The following is a 5,262-nucleotide window of genomic DNA, read 5'->3' as shown; positions in this document are numbered from 1 at the left end:
GTCTAATTTTCTCATTGGAAGAACCATGACCCTCTTGTGAAGCTAAGGATCAATGTCTCATCAGCTGTCTAGGTTTCAAAGCTAGTCTTTCTGAAACCATGTTTCTGAGAAAGAACAATATTTAGCATAAACAGGATGTCAGACTGTGCTGACTGTGTAGATCTTGGCAGCAATACAATATTAGTGCTATTAAAAACATCTACATGTGGATAAACAGTGAATAAATGATAGGTATAAAGGAAACTAAAGGATAGACAAGGAAATACAACATCGATTGAAAGGCTTGAGCTACTCTTCATTATTTCAATTGCAAGCCAGTTCTCTCTCCTATTCTTGCCACTTACCAACATGGTTCCCCCAAGGATACCATACTCAAATTTCTGATAAATCTTCAAATTTTCATGCATAATATTAAAGTTAATGAAAATACACCGACTTTTGAAAATTTCCCTATGAACTGTTATTTAACCCATAAGTACATCCATTTTTAGAATAACTGCAATGAAAGGAGATACAAAATCAAAGATAGAAGGTTTTTTTTTTTTCAGGAAGCTTCAATATAGGGGACTTTACAATGTTACCTACTATTCAGATATCAGAGACCACATTAGCCTAATGATTCTGAGAATTTCCCTACCACCATAAACTGTCTTGTGATCAACAGGGAATGTCATCCCCACATCCCTTCCCATGCCTACCTCTCTTTTTCCTTTAAAAGAAGAGTTTGAGAACCACAAAAGTGTTGTTTACTCTCCAGATGGCCCTTATCCTCTTTTGCATGTTTATTTTTCACTTTCCTAAATCAATCTCTATGCCTTAAGTGGTGTCTCCTTCAATTCATTTCAGCAACATTTTTGGGGATCCCCACTGATCATGAGTTGAAGGCTCCCTCTTTGGTAACTCCTTATGATGCATATGAGGATGTGTGTACACTCACACACTCACACACAGACCCCCCCACACAGAATGTCATGGGAAATATCTTGGAGAACCATGTGTGATGACTCATTATATGTACTAGGAGATGGTTCTCAACACAGGGAAATAGTATTATAGAATCTATATGTACTACGACATGGTTCTCAATACAGGGAAATAGTATTATAGAATCTACAACAGCATTAGAGGCCAAACTATGCTCCATGTGGTCCTGCTCAAAACCTTGTTGACATGCACACCCTTTCCTTTTGGACATTGCTCTGTACTCACCCCTAGGGGCTAGTAATCTGTCTTGTCTCTTTCCTGCTGGATCCTGAAAAATTAAAATTACTGCACACTTGTCAAGAGAGAGAAAGACTGTGGAAGACTCAGAGGTCAGAATTTGACAGGCTTCCCTTTTTGTATTTAGACAAAGACCCATGATTGAATGTCTGGATAAAAAATGTGTTTTTTTTTGGGAAAAATATGCTCACAAGACTACCAATTGTAACAGAATTCTATTCCTGAGACGTGTGCCAATGTGCTTTCTTAAAAGATTAAGAGCTTGCTGATAATCCCCCCTGTGATATGCCCCTAACAAACAAGCATGTGTAGCTACATGTATGAACAGACCTCATAAACAATCCAAATTCTTCCAAAACAACTTGGTTAATGCAATAATCAATTGAAGTTTCTTAAAAACAAGTTCCTTCACCTGTTGATCCCTATTTTTTCTTTAAAACCCAAGTCTGCCTTTACCTTGACAGAACACTTGCTGGGTTTCTAACTGAAACTGTATTTCCTGATATGCAAATCTGTTCTGTACCTGAATAGAATCTGTCTTCACTATGAGCTTAATCTTATTTATCCTTTCTTGGTTGGCAATCCTCAGTTTTGATGGATCATGCTGCACTACATGGTGACCAGGCACTGCCATACTCACAGAAGCCAACTTTCATTGTCACCTATGGAAACCTCCCTCAGTGTCCCTTCAACAAACAGAAATCCAGATGGATCCCAAGGCCTAATGGGCCTCTTGGACACAGGATTATCTCAGCCCAACCATTTTCCCCAGAACAAATTTTTCCCTCCTCTCACATTCTTATCCCCACTGGCTGATATTAAAGGACCACAACATTATGTTGTCAAAATGACCTCAATTATGACCCAAGTTACCTCTCCTTAGGAATGTCCTAGGAGCTGAGTTGCAGAATAAGGGAGTTTACCAGGAGAAAAGTCATGGGTATCAGGGTTCTGGAGAGGGATGTGGGGCTGTAACTCGAAGTCTCTGAGGAGGAGGAGGAAAGGCAAAGGGGTTTTGGCTTCACTTCTCCTTTGCCTTTGTCCCTGTGGTTCACCCTCCCTGGTCATCAATTGTATGTTTCTCCCCACCATTGTACTGGGCCTTATCCTCAGCCTGAGTATTGGCAATGGTTAAGTAGTTGTTAGCCCAGGGTTGGAGCTTGTGAAGTGATCAGAGATCCCACCCCCCTTGCTGTGGTTGCTGTACTGTTCACCTTCATTACATACTGGCGGCTCTTTCCTGGCCTCTGCTTATTCCACCATATGAAGTAGTTGCTGTGTTCATTGCTCAGGATGTAGGTGACTGTGGCTGAGGCTCCCAAGTGAGGCAGAAGCAGATGGGAAAGGAGGGCACAAAGACTTGAGAACATACAATTTTGTGACAGTAGGTGTTCGAAACAATGGGAAAGACTTAACCTTAGAAGCTTTGTTTGCAGGGACATACCAAGAGGGTCCCCATATTGCTTTGGGAATGTCTGGCCTATGGAGAAAACAAGGAGCGAGAAGTAAATGTGAAGCCAGTCCAAGGTGGACAGGTGGTGTTTCCAAACATTATGTCCTGAAGTGCCCAGCTGGGCCTGGACTAGGCAATAATCTTTTCACCCTGTGTTCTTGCAGCTAGAGACGGGAGGAGAAGTGGATGCAAATTTGTTCTTCTCTTCAGCAGCTTGTTTGTCTATGCTCTTGTATGAGCTCTGAGCCTGGTGGCTTTGTGCTAGTATTTTTCTGATTTCAGAAGAAGGGCCACATGGGGCCAGTTGCAGTAGTGCATGCTTGGAATCCCAGCAGCTTTGGAGGCCAAAGCAGGAGAATTTTGAGTTCAAAGCCAGCCTCAGCAACTTAGTGAGGCCATAAGCATCTCAGTGAGATCCTGTCTGTAAATAAAATATCAAAAAGGCTGATGCTCCTGGGTTCAAACTTTGGTGCCAAAAAAAAAAAAAGAAAGAAAAGAAAAAGAAGAGGTACATGTGGATGTCAGGGGTGGAAAGGGCAATTTACCTGGAAGCAGCAGCCTCAGAGGAAAATCAATGAATGAATGATACCCTCTGCAGTGGAGCATTTCTAGGAGTTCCCATCCTGAGTCTCACAGTGCCACCTGCTGCTCACAGAATAAGTGGCACCCAAAGTGCATCATCAGTTCATGCAGAATTATCAATTCTTCACCATTATTGTATCACAGCCTCCTTGACAAGCATCTTAAACAAGACACTTCTCCCCAACATTTGTAATAACCCAAATTTATGCTTGAGCATAATATGTCCCCTTGTATTCTGGTTAAGGAATAATTATGCAGAGATTAAGAGATCTTGCTTAAGGGGCTGGGGTGGTGCTCAGTGGTAGAGCACTTGCCTAGCATGTGTGAAGAACTGGGCTTGATTCTTAGCACCACATATAAATAAATAAAATAAAGGCCCTTGACTACTGGAAAAAATATATTTAAAAAAGAGAGAGATCTTGTTTAAGTCTCCTATGTCCACTCACATCATCACATAAGGCTCTTTGATCAGATCATGTTCAGTAACAGATGGGGGAGGGGACACTTGGGCCCCTTCCCTGGATGGAGCATGCACAGCCTCCTTGAGGAGACTCTGCAGAGTGATCTACAATCTCACTTGTCTCAGGGCCTCAGGTATGATCATGGGCCTGAACTTGCTTAAGTGAAAGGATTCTCTTTGCTGAAGGGATATTTATACATCCACCTTCCAGAGATACCTGTACCTCAGCTTTGTCTCTTGAGTGATTTTCACCCTATAAAATCTACTCAGGCTGATACCTGAGGCCAGGTTCCTCAAGTGCCTTTCTTAGGTGAGTCTTGTTCTATGTCCTGGACTTCTTTAAATGTCCTGGAGAGACACAGAGATTCAGCCCTCCGACCTGGGTTACAGTAGCCCAGGGCATAGGATGGACTGTCCTGACTTCCAGTTCAATGCCTGACCCTTAATCTCCTGTTCTGGACCGCCACACTGGCCTCCTCTTTGTCTCTCCTGGGCAGCTCTATCCTCTGACCTGGAGTAGTACCTCTGCTTCTATCCATTGATGGAGGAGACCAAGAGCTTGTCATTCCCTCTAGATGACACCAAAAGCCTCTGTCACCTGGAATAATGTGACAGGAGTGCTGCCTCACTGTGCCAGCTGCACCCTGTCCTGCACAGCACAGAGAGGCAGCTTTTGTCCCGTGCATGGAGGGACATTGGTGTATTTTCTGTAGCTGTGTCTTAGTATAAAAATCTGTCTCTTAGCCTTGTGTTTTAATAGAAAATGAAGCCTATTGAATAAACTATAGCTATTCTTTAAAGTGCCCAGGACCACAGAAATTTTTGTGACACATGTTGATGCATTTACTTCCTTCACATTTTATGCAGGAATCAAGACTGATGCTTTCCTCTGCTCCAATAGCAGTAGTAGCAATGTCATCAGAACAGCTGTTGCTCTGGCACAGCAGTCCAACCTTGTGTATATCACTATTACCATCTTCTTCCTCCTCCTCATTATCACCTCTGCTACAACTATTTTACTCCACCACCCACATTTGCAGTGCATAAGGGAGGACTTCTCCATCAGCTCAATGTGTCCTTTCTTCAAACTGAGGACTTTCTTCCCTTCTCTCGGGGGAAGTGTTCTCCCACCACACAGAAAAACAACTATTTGTTGATCCCATTTCCCACATTTCTCCAGAGGAAGAACAAGACTCCAAGAATTGTCTTACTCATCCAGGATGAGCCTTTTTCAATTAATGAGACCCTTTCTGTTATTATGTCATTTAATTTGAAAAAAATTAGAAAGTCATACAAGTCTTCCAATTTCACAGTAGATATAGCTGAGGTCCAAGGAGACTCTATTGCCAGGATAAATGAGAACATTTCTTAAACTGATAGTCTAATATTAGGAGGTAAAAATCAATATCATAAGGAAATCATAATATAAATATAGCCTGTTGTAGATAACATAATAGACCTTGTCTTTGTCACATAAACATCTCCTCAGTCTATGTGAAATGCAGGGTTGTACTGGAAGGACACACACCACATAAACCAGAACATA

The sequence above is a fragment of the Callospermophilus lateralis genome, chromosome 1 (genome assembly GCF_048772815.1).
Source record: "Callospermophilus lateralis isolate mCalLat2 chromosome 1, mCalLat2.hap1, whole genome shotgun sequence".
Lineage (NCBI taxonomy): Eukaryota > Metazoa > Chordata > Mammalia > Rodentia > Sciuridae > Callospermophilus > Callospermophilus lateralis.
The sequence above is the reverse complement of the archived record's forward strand: the minus strand, read 5'-3'. Positions refer to the sequence as shown.